The sequence below is a fragment of the Helianthus annuus genome, chromosome 13 (genome assembly GCF_002127325.2).
Source record: "Helianthus annuus cultivar XRQ/B chromosome 13, HanXRQr2.0-SUNRISE, whole genome shotgun sequence".
Taxonomy (NCBI): Eukaryota; Viridiplantae; Streptophyta; class Magnoliopsida; order Asterales; family Asteraceae; genus Helianthus; species Helianthus annuus.
The window spans coordinates 13,551,405-13,557,404 of record NC_035445.2 but is presented as its reverse complement, the minus strand read 5'-3'; positions in this window follow the sequence as shown (position 1 = coordinate 13,557,404).

Genomic DNA, 6,000 nt, shown 5'->3' with positions numbered 1-6,000 from the left:
TTTTAAATAAAATACTAAAATTAATATGTGTTTGATTTCTACAGAATTATTTTATTTTTAAACTTTAATTTGCAGCCAACAAGCGAAAACGTTAAGGCTTTTATAACTAAGTTTGTAAATAATTTTTCAAGTTGACGCAACACGACCCATATCGTTAGTCCATTCCGTTAGTTCAAAATTTAGAGAGATGAATGAAAAAATTGGTTTGTTTGCCGGTATATTTTAACATGCACGGAACAATCTTAAAAGTGGTGAAGATGATGCAACTATTTTGTCGTTGGCGGTTGAGAGATACACCAAGAAACACGGGCCATGGAATTACATGAGACCGTATATTGAGAAAATGTGAGAAGTGGAATGTGGTGTCTAATGAGGTTTCAGAAGCTAAAAGATCTAAAACAAGTGCGTCAAGGAGTTATACTATGGGTGATTCGGATGCACGTTAAGCTATCAATATAAACGATGACCCCGAGTTCGAAGATGAAGCTCCAACTCCTGAACCAGAGCTGCCAACCGGAAGAGAACGTGCTAAAAAAGGGGAACCACACCCCATGTTTGGGGAGGATGATGATGTGGAAGGGGAGGGTGATGTGGCGATGATGTGGACTTGGGGAAGGGAAACCACACCCCATAGTCTAACACCACATATTTACTTAGAAACACATGAATACAAATGTATGAACACTTAAAATCTCGTTGATATCTCTAAATTATACCACTAGTATAAATAGGACCATTTTAATAAACATACGGGTAATAAAAAATGCATTGTTTGAAATAAGGATACATTGTTTAAATATATGACCGCAATAAAAAAAAAAAACCTTTAAACCAGGGTTGAGAAGCTAAATACAATGGATAAACGACCGTTATAATTAGTATATCTTAAAAGACCGGTTCCCTAACTGTAAATTTGGCAATTAATCTATTATTTAAAAAAATATTTTCTTTACTGAGCGGTTTAAATGCTTTCTAATTAAAAGTATATATATATATTATACTACCGGTTTAAAAGTTGTATAATATATATATATATATATATATCTATTAATTAAATTTTACAAATACATGTCGCTCTAACTTTCTAGCTTTTCTAAATAAAGTACTATAAAAATTTACCATCAACCCATTAATTATATATCCATCAACCAAATAATAAATGAAACTAAACAATTATATATATATATATATATATATATATATATATATATATATATATATATATATATATATATATATATATATATATATATATATATATATATATATATATATAGGGTAAGGTTCATGCGAGAATCACCTTTATTGCGAGAACCGCGAGAACCAATGTGAACACAACCTAAAATAGCTAAAAAAACCTAAACGAACCTAACCCACACCCCCCCCCAAAAAAAAAAAAAAAAACCTAAACCCCCTCCCACCCCCCCCCCCAAAGCTAAATGCTAAAAACTAAAACCCCCAAAAAACCTAACCACCCACCCCCCAAAAACCTAAACCCCCCTCCCCCCCCCTAAGCTAAAATGCTAAAAACTAAACCCCCAAAAAAACCTAAAAAAATAAAAAAAAATCAAAAAAACACACTTTTTTAAATATTTTTAAGTTAAAATCGCTACTTTTAGTAGCGAAAAATAAATTTAAAAAAAAAACAATTTAAAAAAAAAATTGGCAACTAAAAGTAGCGATTTTTTTATAAAAAATATTAAAAAAAATTGTGTGTTTTTTAGCTATTTTTAGGTATTTTTGGTTGTGTTCACATTGGTTCTCGCGGTTCTCGCTATTAAGGGTGGTTCCTAACGGATCCATGTCATACATATATATATATATATATAGTAGGGTTCCTGCGGAAAGTGTGTTTTTCCTAGAAATTCTAGGAAGCGATCTGGGTCATCCGATTGGTGTGTTTAATGGTTGAGATCATCTTAGTGGCATTTTGGTAATATGTGTGTGATAATAATTAATTGATTTAATAGATTGGGGGTATTTTGGTCATTCAACGTCTTTTAAATCAATTAACAAACTGTCAAACATTAACCCACGTCCTAAAATCACGCGATTTTCTCTCTACCCACTTCCTAAAACCCTAATCCATACCAAAATTCGCTAGTTTCATGGATGAAGATAACAAAATTCGAAAAAAAAAATACAAGCGTTAGTTGCTATTTAACTTGTTGATTGTGTTCTAGAACTCGAATTTTTATCATCTGCGTGTTCTTTTTCTGGTAATTTTGAGGCAAGATATTCAAGATTATTGAAACAACGAAGAAGAGTGATATTCCGATGTGTTCCAAAAAACGTTCTAATCAGGCGTCATCGATCATAGGTGCTTTTTTTATGTATTTTTCAAAACTAGGGTTTCAAAATTATGTTTATTGTAATCGATCATTGCTGGCTGTTGATACCAGTGTGTTATATGCAAATATGAATTGTGTGTTTGACAATAGATTTTATATGGGTGTGTTTTACAATTATAATGACTTGTAGTTGTGTTTAAGGTATATGTGTTTTACGATGTGTTTATGTTGCTGTGTTTTAAGGTTTATGTGTTTTACCATTTTAATGTTGATGATGACAGTGTGTTGAAAACGAAGACACTGGGTTGTGTTGAAGACGAAGACACTGACAGCGTGTCCAGCAATCTGCTTGCTGTTAAAACACAATGTCAAGAAATCTGCTTGCTGTTAAAACACATCGTCAAGAAATATGCTTGCTGTTAAAACACAATGTCCAACAATCTGCTTGTTGTTAAAACACAGCGTCAAGGAAATCTGCTTGCTGTTAAAACACAATGTCAAGAAATCTGCTTGCTGTTAAAACACAATGTCAAGAATCCTCCAGCAATCTGCTTGCTATTAAAACACAACGTCAAGAAATCTGCTTGCTGTTAAAACACAATGGCCAGCAATCTGCTTGCTGTTAAAACATAGCGTCAAGAAATCTCTTGCTGTTAAAGCACACTGTCAAGAAATCTGCTTGCTGTTAAAACACAATATCAAGAATCCTCCAGCAAAATTGCTTGCTGTTAAAACACAGCGTCAAGAAATATGTCTGTTGTTAAAACACAATGTCAAGAATCCTCCAGCAATGTTTAATCCTTTTTTACGAATTCGTGTGAATATGTTGTATGGATTGTATGATTTAAATTGAAACTATCAATTTGAATTAAATGGGATATTTAGTTTCCATAATTTCATGGTTAGTTAATTATCCTAATTAAATAATCCATAATTAAATTAATATTCAAATTACACAATTGCCCTTTTAGTTAAAATCCTACAATGCCACATGTCGCGTTCTTATTGCTTCCTAGACTTTCTAGGAAAAACACACTTTCCACCCAACTTCTACTATATATATATATATATATATATATAGGGGAAGGTTCATTTGAGAAGAAATTTAATGTGAGAAGAAAAAGAAGAAAGGGCATATTAGTAAAATATTGTTTCATTTATAACTCATATCATTAATTTTTAACTCTTTAATTAATTAGTCAACTAATCATTAATTATCCTACATATAATCTACAAAACCTACACATATCAAAATTTTCTTACATATACCCTACACATTATAGAATTTTATCCTACACTGTCAAAATTTACCTACACACCTCGAAGTATATCCTACGCACCTCGTAATTTATCCTACACAACTAGTAATTTATTCTACACTTTAAATTAAGTTGTTTTTTTTTTAATTTGGAAAAGGTATATATTTTGAAAAGGAGTTACAAATTTAATATAGTTAGTTATTAAATGGGAATAATACAAATTAATAATTTTAGTAAGTTTACCAATATACCCTTATATTAAAATTAAATGCAAATATTAAATGAAGTAAAATGAAGCATTCTTATTGGTTGAAACTTCTTCTTTTTTCTTCTTACAAAAAAACTCTTCTCATTTGAACTCTCCACTATATATATATATATCTATGATAAAAAAATTATCTACAATAAGATTGACTAATAACTTATCATATATATATATATATATATATATATATATATATATATATATATATATATATATATATATATATATATATATGATTAGGTTAACGTACAATGGCCCTTATCGTACAATATGTACGCGATCATCTCAGCCATCTGATCTGGCGCGAATTCACTTTTGAACATGCGATTTGTGCTGAAAAACCAACATGCGAAATTGCTATAAAACCAACATGCGATTTCAAACATGCTTTAATATAACGTGGGATTTCACAATATCGTACGTATTGTACGTTAAGGGATATTGTATTTTACACTTTCACTATATATATGTATATTAAAAAGTTAGTATTTAAGTACAATAGGTAGTGTACCTTTAAATATAAGAGCTTATAATGGTTTTGGGTTACATAAAAATAACACACAAATAACAACACCCACCTCTGCCACCCTCTTTTTGTTGGTTGTCGGTCCGCTGGACCAAGAACTGAGGTTCCCGTTGGCTGCTCCATAGCTGAAGATCACCGCCCACGCTGCCTCTCCGCGACGTCACCCCGCCGCACCTCTTCCACCACGCCACACATCGGGCACTACCTTCCGCAGCTATCGGAAAACCAGATTTGACGATGATGTGTTCTCGGGTCTCACGTTCGGGTATTCTGGTATTCTGGTTTCAAGTAGTGTGTTAAATTGTTGATTTGGTGGTTTGTTGGATCAACATGTGAAACATAGGTTTTTTATTAAAAGGTTAGTTTTTTGAAAACCCCTTATGGTTATGTTATTTTAACGGTTGCAATTGGAATACTCGAACTAGTTAGTTGGTTTTGTTGTACAGGCTTCTACTTTATGTAACTAAAAGGAGATATTAATTATTAGTGGATAATCTTAGATTTTATTGAAATTAAAATTGTACATTGACTAGTCCAACGGTGGTATTTGAGCCGCTTTTGTATTTGTTTTAACAATACAATCAATAGATGTTTTATTTGTCAAAACTTTTGTTTGAGAAAAGATCAAGCCTTTATCGTTTTATGGTTGTGATTTAATATAAATCGAGCACTAGACCGTCCGAGTTGTTTTTTGAAATCTTTTTAATATAAATCGAGCACTAGATCATCAATCTTTTTATTTTTCTAAGGGTTATTTGGAACCCCCAATTTAAGTACAGATAGGTTTTGTTTATTTTTATGTAAGGTGTGTAGTAAAAATTCTAAAACCAAAGAAGACAAATATTGAAGACCAAAGACGGAGCAATTTGATCAGAGATGGAAATCTCAAGCTAAGTGGAAGCGTGCAGGATGTGAATTGTTTTGTTCATACTTTTAGGCCCGTTCAGTTATCACCAATGGCTCAAACCAAACCTAACTGAACAAACATCTAGGTGCTTGGTTAATTGCTTTTATTTATTTTATGCGTGGTTGGTATATTGTTTAGAAAATAATTAGACCACCAAATAAATATATTTCACAATCACGGTAAAACAACGAGATAAATAAAGGGGGGTAAGTTAACTCGAAAAGGTATATTTAAATAAAAGGTGCTTATTAAAGAGATAAAATAGTACGGTTTAAAATCTAAACACTATATTTTTAAATTCATAACTAATAAAAGAGTTTATTAATTAAAATCTAGTTTGCGATAAACGACCAACGTAGTTTTAAATATGACATATAAAATCAATAGTGTTGAGCGTTGAAAGGAGTTCAATTATCACCAAAAATGTAATATTGGATTTAAAAAATTACATGATTTGCCACATGCTACAAATCATCCAAAATAATTTGACTCTTGATTAATATAATATTAAAGTAAATCCCATAACTTAAATCGATATTGCTGCACCACCTTAAATTGATGACACACTTACTGATTTATTGAACCCCCTTTGTTAGTGCTTACCCAACATTAGGCCTATGGTTTTGGAAGAGTTGAAGCACAAGTTTCATACATCATAAATTGAAGGGCCAGTATCACTTTATCAGTTCGAGTGGGCGTAGTTAGGGTTAAACGTACAATGCCTTGACTACACTCGTCAGGTAACCCTAAAC